Consider the following 15,642-nt stretch of genomic DNA (forward strand, 5'->3'; position numbering starts at 1 on the left):
ATTCTGAATGGAAAAAATTAATTCTTCCTTATAATCCTCAGCGCTCGCGAGCCAGAGGGACATGCCTGACCTTCACACACACACACACACACACACACACACACACACACACACACACACACATTCGCACACATAGGCAGACATGCACACACACACACACGCACACACATACACAATGCCTGTAGCACTGGGAATCCTATGCATAGGGCGTCATCTCCCCTCTGAGCTCCACAAGAGCCCTCCACTACAGAGGAAGCACTATGGAGAGGACAGAGAGAGAGAGAGAGAGAGAGAGAGAGAGAGAGAGAGAGAGAGAGAGAGAGAATGTTGAGGTGAATGATTCCCTGAATAATGATCAGATGTAAATGGTGATGAGGCCATGATGGCTGAGTGGCTCTGAACACACGGACTAACCTATGGGACACTTACACACACACACACACACACACAGCTCCATACACACACACACATGCTACAACAAAGCTACAATGATACACACACACCCACACACGCATACAAAAAAAAACAGACACATGTACAGGCAAAAACATCAGATACACACACTTAGTCACGCACACACACTTACATTGACTTCACATGCGAGTATGCACCCATACACACCTAGAGTCACACACACACACACACACACACACACACACACACAAATGCATGGACACACACTTGCATGCACACACATATGCTTTCATGTACTTCTGAGCATAAGAGTATGCACCCACAGTGCGCTAGTACTCTTGAGTCACATGTGCACACACACACACACACACACACACACACACACCAGTATGATATGTTTCCAGGGGTAGCAGAGGGAAATTCATTGCCTCTGGCAGATGGTGTAAACAGCCTTCGAAGACAATGACAAATTTGATTAATTGAATTCTGCCACCATTTTGCCGCCGCCGCAACAAGGAAGACCGGGGAGATTGTCGCACATTGGAGAAATTAGCAGGAGGGCTGGAAGAGGAGGGGAACTATGACTTCCTTGTGCATTGCCATTTTAAATTGGTCAAATAAAAATCTTGCATTTCTTATTTCATTTTTTGATTTTTATTCTAAGTGATTTTTTTTTTTTAAATGTCATCTGCACTCACACACACACACACACACACACACACACAAAAACACACACAAAAACACATACATAGTCTAGGGTGATGATGCTGAAAGTGAGTCAGCAGAGATAACGCAATGAGAGGAGAAAAAAAAAATCACTAAAACACCCAGACACTCACTTTCCTGCTGAGAGAGAAAAAGAGAATGCATCGGTGTGTGTGTGTGTGTGTGTGTGTGTGTGTGTGTGTGCGTGTGTGTGTGTGTGCCTCCAGCAGCCTGGCCTCCCTACATTTCGAGGAAATGAGCATGATGTCTTAAAATGCAAATACATGCTCCATGCACGGAAAGTGAGAGAAATACATTTCCCCACCATGAAAGGATTATGTGAAAGGGAGACATGACTAGAAACAGGTAGCAGTTTGACATTGAAATAGCGAGGTGGAAACTTTTCATTTTTAGTGAAAGTTTTTCTTATATGACGAAAACTCTACCCTAACCTTAACCAAAGTTTTAGCTGCCTAAATCTACCCTTAACCTTAACCAAAGTTGTTTTCCATACTTTCCCAGCTTAACTGCTAATCTTTTCAAGTGGTGAACTGGAGAAAATGGCTTGTCCTATGCTATTGTCACATAATCCATTTTGTGGTATTGTCATATAATCCTAATCTTCACGAAATTTGTGTCCATAACGCGCAATATGCATTTCAGAGTTTTTATGAGACTGCTTTGCCACCAGAGAGACTCTTAGAGAAGCAGCTAAAGAGGGATACCACTTTCTCTCTCTCTCTCTCTCTCTCTCTCTCTCTCTCTCTCTCTCACATACTCTTACACCCTTTCTCTTACCTGTTTTCTCTCTGTGTCCCTCTCACATACGCACAGCACTTTCAAATTCCTATTTAAAAGTCAGTATCACTATCCTTGGATGGTGACGTGACGGTAAGCTGCTGTAACTTCACATGGAGGCTGGGAGAAATGAAGGGAAGAGGGGACAGGGAGAGGAGAGGAACGAGAGAGGGATGCTGGGGGAATAGAAGAAGAGACTTGTCTTTGGGTCACACGGAGGTGGGAAAGTGTCTCTTTTAATGCACTTTCCATTTGTCAGAGTATCAGTCAGACACACACACACACACACACACACACAGAGGCAACGCTGAGCAACTAAAGCATACTGCCACCCATTTCAGGCATCATTACTCAGCAGAATGTTCCAGATTTTTCGCAGATACAATTTTCCACGCTTCAGGAAAACAAGCCAAGTGGAAATAAACAAAACTTGTCTATGCAGCCCCGAGACACCACACATTAGAGCAAAAGGCAGTGTGTGGAAGGATGGAGGGGGGCGGCGTCTCTCTCGTTAACACAAATTATTACACGCCTCCCTACTGTTCAATTAAGCAATAGGCCTATAGTGACCGAGCTGCAGTGGATTATTGTGCCGTGATGCCATTGTGGTTAGTCCTGATGTGAAATGTTAATGATAAACAGAATACTGAAACATGCCAAGCTTCTTTGTCGCCACACACTCATAACCTTAATCAATAACAGTTTAATCCATAAAACTATTGATAAACGTGCCTTCATCAGGGTAACGAGATCACTACTGGGTCATATTTATGTGAAAATGGGAACAGTGGCCAGACAGGGAAAGCACCACAATACAGTTTATTCTCACACTTGTACATTTTAGTCATGCATAATCCCCAGTGTGAAAAGCTTTCTGCTGTCACTTTGTGGAACTGCATCAGCCTGCAAATCAAAACATGTCCTACCAGAGCGATGTTTTAAAAGACAAATACATTGGAAAAAGTGTCCAGTATTAAGGCAATTTAGCTAGTGCCATGTAAATTCTATGATCTTTTGACTGTGTTTTTATTGTGTTTTTTGTTGTATGTCAAGTTGTTATTTTGTCTTCCATCAAGGAGCATGATGGAAATAAGTGTTTTGTCTGGAGACAGATACCATGATTTGTTTTTTTAAATTTGATTTCAAATCAAATCAAATCATGCATTTAAGTTATTTATTTATTTTTTTTTTCTTTTAGGACAAGCATCCCTGTCCCATTGATGCCCATTTTTAGCACTGGCATACTACTTTTATAGATTTATTTTTTTTCTTATTTTATTTTTATTTGTTTTAACCTTTAACATGAAGTTTTAAACCATATAAATAATAAAATAGGTTTATCATAGCTTTAATATCTTATTGAAATATGAAAACAATGATCTTTTCTGGGGGTTTTCCCATAAGGAAGTCCCATTAAAGTTTGTTGTTCTCACTAGCATACAACTTTTTGTTTAAAATCTCATTCAGTTTTTTTTATTTGTTTGGTTTCAAACAGAGTCTGTGTCACTGTCGCTTTAATGACTTATTCATAATCCCTGTCAGTGGCTGGATCTATTTTAACAAAGACACAGCAGTGTGTCAGTTCTGCATTTGGCCTCACTGCATTTTTAATTAGAACGGGTAACACAGAGTGAAGAGAAGAGAAGCAGGGAGATAGACAGAGAGAGAGAGAGAGAGAGAGAGAGAGAGAGGATAGTAAGAAGTAAGAGGTAAGAAAGATTCCCTCAAGTGCACAGAACAGAGGGCAAAAATGGAGAAATGATAACAATAAAGGACTCTGTATGAGACCTAATACTGATCTGTTCATGACCTGCTTATTGCTTTGCAGTGCTGATCATCAGACATGTGTGTGTGTGTGTGTGTGTGTGTGTTGTGGGCAGGAGGGAAGGATTGCTTTGCCTCTTTGTATCCCTATTCATCTAAGGAGCCATTGGACCAGCCTCTCCTCTGCTTCATTTTCTCTGCTTCTCTCTCTGTATTTATCTCATTGCATTGTTCTCTCTTTGTTTCTTGAATCTGTCTCTCTCCCTATCACACTCAAACAGTCTCCCACGCGGCGTTATTTAAAAATAAGAAGGAAGACATTATCTATGTGAGCTCGGACCCCCCATCCTCATTTGTTTTTGTCTCTCTAACTCTATTATCGCTCTGCGATTGCACCCCTCTCTCTCTCTCTTTATGTATGTCCTCTCATTTTGTCATTCTTCCTCGATTTCTCTCGCCCTCTGTCTCTCCCACTCTCTGTCTCTCTCACACACACACGTCATTCAGCACTGAGTCATCCTCTCATGTGCATTCAGCGTCCGTCTCTCTGTTCTGTTTTGTTCTGTTCTGTTCTGTTCCGTTCTGTCTCTCAACCTATCTTCTTCCCTTCCTATATTAATCCCCCCCAATTTCACCTCGCTGTCCCCCGCACACAGAGCAGATTGCAAAAAGAAACTTGGCAGTCTCTTTTACTCTCAGCCTGGCTTATACTGCAAACATATTACCCGACACATGCAGGCAATATGAAAACGGATAAATCGGAAGAAAAAAAAATCTTCAGTCGGTTGCATCAACCGGCCAGTCCAGCTATGATTTTACTACATACAGCAGACCTGGATCAAGGGTTTGTTTTAACCTGCATGGAACACCAGATGGGTGTTGTTTACTGCATCAGTTCACTTCATATACATCAGGTACAGGTAAGTTGTTAATAAGAGTATACTAAGGCTTTACTAAATTGAGATTCAAATACATGTACTTGCTTGTGATTTTTAAACTTCCCTGGCAAACTCCATCCATCTGTCATCCCAGTATGCCAAACCGTATGGCAGCCATAAAAAGTCGCAAATATGACTTGAAATATGTATGAGGCATACTATTTTTATAGATTTTTTTTTATTTTTTTCAAATTTTATAACCTATTCAATTGTTATAGCTGCTTAGATCCTGCGTCATTGCAGTTTCAGTGTCAGATTGTAATGTTAGACGAGCACTACTCTGCCATTAAAGAGCACTCCACTCCTGTAACTCCATCCTTTTTCTTTATTTTCAGCTTGAAATGGAGTTTATAGTCAGTTTATTGTAGCTTTAATGTCTTATTGAAATCCGAAAACAATGATCTTTCTATGATTTTATTTATTTATTTATTTTTGGTACAGGATCAGGATTTTCTCATTTTGGACAAGCAACTTCCATTAAAGCTTATTTTTTCTCACTAGCATGCAACTTTTTTCATCTCATTCCTTTTATTATTTGTGTGGTTTCAAACAGATTTTTCAGTCTGTGTATAGTATGCAATACTAAATTGATGAGATTCACAAACTTCCTTGTGATTGTCTAAACTTTCTGACGAACCCGACCCACCTGGCACCCAAGTATAGGCTAAACCATATGGCAAACAAAAAGTGTATGCAAATACTGTTTTACTTGCTGTAGGTCTGACATACAATATGATATACAATACAAGGAGAAACATTATTTCAGAAGCTCAACTATATACTATATATAGCTTACGGCCTTTCTTCAACTACTGGGTTGGGACAGAATTTAGGTCATGGATAATTGGAATGTGTTGCCAAATTAGTGTCCTACCATGTTAAGTATGCACTGTTAAACTGTACGTTATCAGTATGTCAAGACAAATTCCTGAACACTCATTGTACTTGGAGATAAAAGCGATCATCACCACTGATCTAGTCTGGGAGAAACACTCAGCCAACGATCACAAACATATTCAGGAGGATAAGAGGCACTTTGCACCTGCAGAACACGAAACAAAAAGCTGCCACTCTGACCTGCGCTGGGTATGATCCTACCCACATACCACACACCTGCTAGCTGCTTATACAAGTCATTTGAAGATGTAGTGTTTGTATAGGGAGTCAATGTACTAAGGGGTCGATATGGGGAGGGAGTAGCTGTTTGATGTCGTGACTGATGTGAAGTTGTAGTAGGTCTTTTATATAAGGCTGCTGGAGTGCTTCTAACTCTGCTTTTAAGGGTTACCTCTCCTACTATCCAACCATGTATTTGTGTGTGTGTGTGTGTGTGTGTGTGTGTGTGTGTGTGTGTGTCACTCCACTGCCTCACCCACTCTCCCCTAAACAGGCCTTTTCCCGACAGTAAAAGCAGAGAAAGTACGAGTGACACAAAACAAGGGAAAGACAGAAAAACTAGAAGAAAAGCAAGAAAGTAAAACAGCAGCAGCAGCGCAATAAAGAGAGAGAATGGCAGTGGGAGGAGAAAAAAAAACAGGGAGGAAAAAATTAAAATAAAGTAAACCAAAGGTGAGTGTAGTTCAGCAAAACGATTTCAATTAGTCTATATGAAAGAGCGGTCCTTTTGCTCTACTTTAAAATGTCATTTATAATGGCTAGTATTACTGAGGTACTTCTTTATATGATTTCGCACTTGCACGCTTTGAAGCGGTATATGGCTCGCTATTAAACTAGCAGTAATAATGAACAAATGACAGTAAAAGGGACATCAAAGAATAGTTTCGGAACAAGGAGAATTGCGTTAGAGGTTTTCATCACTCTACCTGGCCATCATTTTTAGAACATGTTGTTACTTAAGTTTCCTAACAGTTTCTGCTTTATGAGCAAGGCAATTCACACAGAGCAGTGAACTCATTGTACACGTTTGAGCTGTATTCTCCTCTTCTCTTCTCTTCTCTTCTCTTCTCTTCTCTTCTCTTCTCTTCTCTTCTCTTCTCTTCTCTTCTCTTCTCTTCTCTTTGTTCATTTTTTACAAGAACAGACTTAACCACAAGAACATACGGTATTGTGAGCAATTCCCCATTATGCTGTAAAACAGTATTTTCTCTCTAATGCTGTCTAACTCCCAATTCTCAGCCTTGGAGCAGGGAGTGGAATAGATGGGGATTAAATGTCCTTGCTTAGGGGAACCTGGGCAATATTGTTCACTTTTGTTTACAGGCATCCAACCCTCTGACTACTTGGCAGCCTCCCTAACCCACCTGCCACCCGAATCCACTTGATTATATCACATTATGCTCTGTGCTTGTGCAATTGTCTTCCAAAAAACTGTTTCTGCCAAGGATATCTCAAGCTGGACCTGTGCAGTCCTTCAGTCTACACACAGGTTTTGTTCAACTTTTTCAGCCCAGGCCCCACATGTTACCTTTAGACTCTTGCCCTGGGACCCAGGCCCATTAAAACATGTCATATAGGAAACAAACGCACTACAAAAGTATAAACACACAACCCCATACCCATAATTTAAGAAACATTATACTCAGTTCACAGTTTTGGTTTGTGACTATATAGCCTAGGGGGAGAGGGCAGGAAGAGAGAGACTCATGAATAAAAACAATGTTTATACATTAGCCTCACCTTCGGATTTGCTGTGAATATCAGGTATATTTGTTCGTCACCCTCTGCAAACCACCTAGGACTAGACGTGCTTATGTTTCCATTGTTGGATAATGTTATTACCAATTCACTGTATATATTTACTGTGTAGTTCCCCTAATCCGTCCGCTGGACCTGCGGTGAATGTAAAGTGGGGATGCAGTGAAACGACTTTTTCACTGCTGATACTGTTTCCGACTGCTAAACGTAAAGTATTGGTTGATACAGACTAACAGTCAGATCGATTCTCGCTTTTACTGAACATGATACACTTTGACCATTATTTTGGGGGCAAATGGATAAAACAGTTACAGTAAAATATAATGCGTTTCATCAGAGAGATCAATTATCCTTCTGTTTGTGAAAATGGCAGGCTTTACATAGACACACAAGGAGAGATAGATAAATAAATCTGATTTTTCTAGGAGTATTTTCGCAGGCTGCTGGTCCTATATCAAATACCAGGATTAGTGTGCGATGGTGAAGCATCTGAGCTAAATCCACACAAAAGAACAATTTTACTGAACTTTCCTGAACCTTGGCCTTATATCCTAAAACTGCTGCCCTCTTGCGATATTGTAAAGCAGCTCATAATCTTTTCAACCTGGGACCCAAAATGGAAAAAATTTAGTCTTGCCTTTGGATCCAGGCCCAGTAAAAAATATAACTCTTCTGTGGACCCACCAGGAAAAGCCAGTGACCCATTTTTTTGGTTAAAGTTGAAAAACTTTTGCATAAAACTTCTCAAGGCGATTCTTCATAAAAATCCCCCAAAACTTTTTCCAACAAGGAAATATCTATTGCTCCTGTCATGGAAGAACCTCATAACTGCAATTGTCCTTTTTCTTATTGAAAGTTTCCATGGTCATTTATGTTTTGTCTGAAGTTTATGCATTTGAAACCTATTAACAAACCCTTGTACAATTTAACAAATACATGGATGGGTGCCAATGGAAAAATAAGCAATATTTTCATTCTCTAAAACCATTTTTTTGCAGATACGTGTTTTTTGTCCGACAACAGTGACATATGTATTTTTGTACTCAGTGCTGCTGAATGTGTGTGAAATCAGTTCAGACTCTCGGAGTGATGATTTTGATTAATTTCAGATAAGCTCAGTAGAAACGTATCTACCTTCTGTGGCTGGCTAGCTCCTACCTGTGCTTGAAATTAAATGATTTTGGCTGCCCACCAAGACAACTTGTTCCCTATTACCGCCCCACGCAAGTCAAACCACCCTCTCAGTTCGCTACTCTCTTCACTCATCCTCCAAATGCAAAAGAGTGTGTAGAGTGTGTGTGTGTACTAGAATGTGCGCACAAGTCTACTGCAGTCATTGTGTCTGTGTGAGTGCAGCTTGTGTGTGTGTCTGTGTGTGTGCCTGGAGGTGCGTGTGCATGCACGTACGTGTGCGTGTGTGCGTTGCAAACACACAGGTCATTCAGAGAGCAATATCTCTCCAATTTAACACAGCAAGTACAGGCTGTGATTGGGACTGACACTGCGACTTTAATTTGAAGCCGAGAGCTCAGTCTGAAGGATACCCAATACTTCTTGGGTGGAATATTCATTCTGCATACCTGTACCATCCCAAGACTCCCACGGAGAAGGCTGCGCTAAATGGAAATTGATGCAGACATTAGAGGTGTCGAATTGGAAAGACAGCTGAGTCTTGAATACAGAAAAACCTTTGGTCTTTAACGCTGCACTAGGCAAGATTTTGATGTAAAAATACACCTGTCTTGTCAACCTAACTCACAAAAATGGGCTGCAACAGGGAAGAGGTCACATCCCCTCTATTCAAGATGCCGATTCGCCCTATTTGCCCATATGAAATTACGGTATCCATTATGGTCGTTGGTGGGAAATCTCTTCCATGCACTCAAATGACTCAAAACTTGAGACCAAAATGCAAAACTGCCTCCTAAACAGCAGTAAGAGAGCGCTATGTGTGGAGAAAGTTGGACTCACCAACAATGACTGAACCTCTACAACACTGGGTTTTTACTGCAGAATTCAAACAGTTACCTCTCGTTGCCATTTGAGGCCACCAGCAAGCAAAGTTGCCTAATGCAGCTTTAATAAATGCAAATCAGATCTACTGCAGGTGTCTCTCAATTTATGTAGCTTGTGTGTATGTGTGTGCGTTTGTATGGATAAGTGAGTGCAATACTCACTCTTAATGCAGGCAGTGTCGTAAGGTGATGAGCCTTATTATTGTGAACAGACACAATTTAGCAGCCTCATCTAAGGATGCTAGCATTGTAATGTTACTCAGGAGAGAAGCCACCTCCCTTTCTGTGGATTCATGCTGCATGGTAAACAACAAAGTGTTATCGAATACCAGCAGCTATGCCAGCATAACATGCAGAGCTGTGAGGAGGCTGGTAGGGTCTCTCTCTCTCTCTCTCTCTCTCTCAATCTCACACACACACACACACACACACACACACACACACTTTCTGTCTTTCTGACCCTCTATCCAACCTTTGTCTTTCTTCTTCTGTCTCCCTTCATTGATCTGTATTCCTCTCTCCTCATTTTCTGTCTGACTCACATTTATTCCCTCTCTTTTCTTTCTCTTCCTTGTTAAAATTATGCCTCTCTCATATCCGGTGTACTGCAGGTGTTGCAATTTATGTGGTTAATTTATGTGTGTGTTTGTTTATGTGGATATATGGAAGTGCGCAGTTTGTGTGTGTGATTATGTCTGTGTGGGTGTGTGTGTGTGTGTGTGTGTGTGTGAGTTGAATACTGCGACACCAAAGTAAGCACGCCCTAGGCTACACTTAGCCACAGCTTCCTAGCCACTCTGATGGGATGCGGAATGCTCTTTATCCCTAAACAGGGAGTCTACTTTTTTTTAGGGGTTGTTTTGAACACTCTCCCAACACACACACACACACACACACACACACACACACACCACCACCACCATCACTACCAGCTGTGGAGCTTTGGACCGTGAACAAGGAGTGGTGGACTGGGGGTTGTTTAGAAAATAGGGGTTGAAAGAGAGGACAGACTGAAAGAATTACAATGGGGAAAATGAATTAAAGCAGAACACAGCGATGGTGCAGGGTTTGAAAATGCGGCCAGGTGAGGTGGGATTTGTACCCACGTTACTGTAATAAGTGACTGAGCGGCAGATTTGTGACGCTGACTTAACTTGGTTTAGTAGAAATGTCAGATATTGGGACAGTTATTAGATTAGTGAGGCGGTCCAACCTTCTCAGGCGCAGTGACTGGACTGTGAATTATTGAGCGTTACTGATCAACAGCTATGTGTCCTTGAGCAAGAAACTGAAGCCTCCTTCTCTCTGGATAAGAGCGTCAGCTGGACGTTGAGTTATACCGGGGTCACTTATGGGCGCTTGCGCGTGCCTCAAAGAGAGGACTGACTGTGACTCTTGTTGCAAAGAAACATTCATAGCTGCAAGCATGTAGGCCTACTTGCTTTATGCCAGCACATCTGATATATATTAATCAGTTTATGACCAGACAGAGAAATTAATAATGGCGATTTGGCGCGCAGACTGAGTGGGACTAAGAAAGTTTTTTTTTTCTGATCTTTGAGTTACTGTAAAGTGAGTGAAGTGTGATATTGCGCCGCCATGCTTTGATGGTGATGGCAAGAATAGCATGCATGCCGGTATCTTTATTAAAGTGAATTAGTGATGAATCACCCTCATGCATGAATCATAAATCAATAATAGCCTAATTTTACGCATGATCCATGATGATGAAAATACAGAAAAATAGAAATGCATGGCAAAAATAGCATATTGTCAATATTTTAGAGACCCCCCAAAAGTTCACAAATCATGTTTTCAGGGGAGCTCATGTCTTATTAAGGGGAGCCAAGCTCCCCCTGGCTCCCCTGTAGTTCGAACCCCGGTTGGAGCCATCCCACTTTTGCAAAAGCAGTCAAAAACTGAGCCTGACATGAAAACAGTCAAACAATCATAGCCTGTCGGTAGAGTTACAGGAGAGTTGGGAGTCAGAGAGGGGATGACATAAACTATGAGTCAGGCTTAAACCCACAGAGTCACAAGTTGACAGTAGGCAATGTGCTGTAATGCGCTGATCCAGGAGCAGCCCTGCAGCAATCTGTTTAATCTAACATGAGAACACAACATCTGTGTTCCAAACATGCAAAAGCCTTGAACTGCAATAGATAGGCTTAAAGGCATTATGTGTAAACATACTATAAAAACATCAATACTATGCAGTCACACAACAAAACACTGTGTGTTAATACTATAGCCACTTACATAGTTACTACTGTACCATAATTTACATTCTATAGGGAAGTCAGTGGTTTGATTCAGCAATGGGATCCTCTAGAGTCCCTACACTTGGCTTAAAGGATTTAGCAATATTGAATAAAGACCTTTCCACAAAGGTCATCCTCACTTGTGAAGAGTAAACTTGTAGATTGCAGCAGCAATTTAAATACAATGCAATGCACTCACACTCAACTAGCTAGTTCTAAATAAATGCAGAGCAAAGTCCATAGGTTGTGAGATTGATATTAAGGTGCAGCAGCTGCAGTAATGCAGGCTTTGTAATGGACAGTGGTGGTGAAGAGTAAGCTGAGCCGCAAAGCAAAACTCATTTTACCGGTCAGTCTTCACTCACCTGTGGTCACAAGCTCTGGGTAGCGACTGAAAAATGAGATCATGGATACAAGCGGCTGAAATGAGGTTTCTCTGCAGGGTGCCTGGCCTCATTCTGCAATAAGAGAAAAATGTTTTGAGAAAATGTTTTTTTTTATTTGTATGGAAAATGTCTAATACTGAACATAAGCTCAAAATCACTTAAGATGGCTTTTGTTTATATATATTTTTTTACAATCAGAGGACAGTCACTCAATACATCACCATATTCCACATTCCACCGAAAATCACAAGATGGACAGTTTCCATCCATGTCCAGTTTCCATGGCCATAAGTCAATTGCAGGTGGCCATCCACTATACCGCCCCTTATTCCACTCTCAGGTACTTTATCTAGAGGACCCAATAACAGATGTGGGAACAGCAATAACACCAACATGCTGAACCAACACTATCCCTGCTCCCTTATCCAGACCTCACATGTCACAGCTGCAGCAAGATATGACTCCAGGATCCGGCTTCAGCTACAGAGGCCTTGTTGTCAGCAATGACGGCTACTAGTAAAACCAATTCCGCATCATTAAAGGGAAGCAATGTCATCATCAGTGATAGGTGATTGGTGTATATGGAAGGGTTTCAATACAAGATCAAAAGAGGCAGTCAAAGGATTTCAACATTACACATTCCTGCCAACACTGAAGCTCTAACTCATATTTTTTTTCAAATGGTTGTATGTTAGTGTGGGGGACAGAATTTCAGCGTAGGTGATAGTGCCTTTATAATTGCAGCTGATAACCCAATGTGTTTACACAGCACAATGCACTGGCCTTGATTGTCAAACTCACATCACTCTATGCAAAAATGTTCCAAAATAAAATGTCAGAAATCTCACATTAAAGGTGTAAGCTCACTTCATCGCCTCGTCCCCTCCTCACTAAATAGATTCTAATAAATTCTATCCTTACAAGGGAAATTCAGTTGGCCAGTGTCCACGTGGGAAGAAGAAAAAAATAAAAAATAAAATAAAGACATCAAACAGGAAGATAAAAGTACAAGGACATGGCATGCAGGAATATTTCTTCAGCCTAGACTGTGTATGTGGCCTGCGCTTTGCCTTGACCTCCTTTAGGTTGTTCCGATCCAGAACAACTTTCCCATCTGTCTCTGTCTCTCTCTTTCTTCCTCTCTCTCTCTCTCCCTCACACACACACACACACACACACACACACCGTCTCTCACAGCAGAGAGTGCAAGATTAAAAAAAAGAAAAAAAAAAACCACAAGACCACACAACTACACTAAAACAGACAAACCACTATTGGCCTGAGGGAGACAGAGAATTGTGTGGCGGTGATCTACAAGGCCAATTCTCCATTTGGAGCAGCACATTAAACATGCTTTTAAAGAGCCGGCGATAAAATGCGAGGCTGGGGGATTGGAGAGATGAATCCTTCTCGGCAGACTTTTCCGTGGCCTCTCTATCTCAAAATTACTGGGTTTGGAACCGGAGCCAAAGAAATCGAAAAAGTAAATTTATTTCCCTGTGATGTGGGAAGGCTTGGGGAAAAAATAAACAGAATGAGAGGGGAGAGGGAATAACAGGAGGAAAAAGAGGAGGATCGGACATAATAAATAGAGTGGAGATGAAGAGAGAGAGGAACCAATTTGTGTATTTTTCGTTGATCATTTTAACAAAAGGTCTCTTCACCTGTTGATTGGTTATTTCTTTCATCAATTATTACAACATGTGAGCACTCAGAGGAGCACTCCAGTTGGCACATGACATGAGAGTTGTAATTTGTATGTATTTTCCTCCATAGAAACATGCAAACCACATAAGATTCATTCAATAAGACTTCATTTTGAATACCTGAAATTGTTTTGTGCGTATTTCCTGTAATTATTGAGTATGGAGTAATTATCTTATTGATGAAAATAACACAAGGATACTTAAAGATCCAATTGCCATTTTATTTGACCACCTAAATTTTGCTTTATTCACATTACAACCACCAAAGGTGCACTACCAGTCAAAAGTTTGGACACACATTCTTCTTTATTTTTACTGTTCTTCACATTTTAGAATTACAGTAAAGCAAAACTATGAAATAACACAAATGGAATTATGCAGTGACCAAAAAAGTGTTAAACAAATCAAAACTATCTTTAAAGTAGCCGCCCTTTGCCTTGATGGAAAGGCAAAGGCTTTGGAAAGAAATTCATAGGCACCAACTTCACTATTTATATTTGTCTAAGAAACACATTTCAAGCATTTAAGCATAAGCCTTTAGATCAAAATGGCTTTAAGATAATGAAAAACATAATACATTCACTCAGGTGTGTCCAAACTTTTGACTGGTGGTGTAGGTTAGTTTTCTTGTTTTCCTTCAAACTTCAAAATTTCCTTCCCAGGATTTTGTGATGTAGGCCTACTTTCCCTGGACTTGGCTTGGAAACCTTACTATCCCCCTTCGTGCTGACGACTCAGTGTCTCCCTAAGCTGGAAAATTGACAAGCTTAGCAGGGCGGATGTTTGCCGACACAGGGGCTTGAACACGAGTCCTCCAGTTGAAGGGCAGTCTGCTTACTCACGGTGCCACACTGATAATCTGAGACACTTTCATTCATAAATCTCTTTCTATCACCGATTGATATAACACAATAGTGATTCAACCTATTGCCGGTTCATGAAAGCTTTTATATTTGCTACACTGTTCTAAACACCTAGGTGTGGGCAGTCTTGGGGGTGTCATGACATTTACATTAGCAGCAACAGTAGTTAATTGGAATAACTACAACAGGAACTGAGTAGTTAGTATAAGCAACGAACAGACAAAGAAAAGCCTGGCAGCCACAGAAACTCAAACTTCAACAACAGAAAGTCCAAGAAAAAGGAAACAGATTAATCATTCGAAGGAAGGCAAGTGTGCTGGAAAGGGAAGCAACTGTCTCCGAGCCAATACTGAAGTGAACATCAGCATCGCCTTTCCAAGATGAAAAGCACTCAAAGATGAGAAGGGGCTGAGGAGAGATAAAGATGTGCCTCTTTTTAAAGCACTCAGTTGGTCGATAGGGTCGGTCTTTCAGTCCCATAAATTTCACAAAAATCCCAATGCACATAGACAGCTGTAGGATATAGAGATACAATAACTATAAGTTTCTCAGGCAGCCACACACAGGTAGTGGACTTTCATGAAGTGGTCCGGGGTCATAATCCCAGGATTGGCAAATGATTCAAGCAGAGTTTGACTCTTGAACCCCGTAAGAACAGTATGTTTACATTATGCTGTTTAAGATGGTCAAAAATACCTAAAACCCACAAGAATCTCACAGATTACCATTAAGGTATTTTAAGTAATATTATCTTACTGCACCGGCTAACAACCTTTGTAGTTTTAATAAAGTTATTTAGATTAAACAACCAAAATGATCTTTTTTTCAATAAGATTAAAATAAGTAAAGATATCCTTAAATAAATTTGAAGATGAAATCACTTGCAAAACAAATAATTTTCTGAAATGTAGCCATTACTTCAGAGCGTAAACTGAGATGGGCCTCTCACCTCTAATAATGAATTTCCTTTCCATGAATATGATAATACCTTGTCTACAGGGAAATTCAATTTGCATAGGGGTAAATATAAACCGTTGTCACACACTACATTATACACAACAGTGAGCCACATAGAACATATTAACAAGTGAACAACATTCACAGCTTAATCATAAATCTCTTCCATCTAGTGATGTA

This window comes from Centroberyx gerrardi, chromosome 24, assembly GCF_048128805.1.
Source record: "Centroberyx gerrardi isolate f3 chromosome 24, fCenGer3.hap1.cur.20231027, whole genome shotgun sequence".
Taxonomy (NCBI): Eukaryota; Metazoa; Chordata; class Actinopteri; order Beryciformes; family Berycidae; genus Centroberyx; species Centroberyx gerrardi.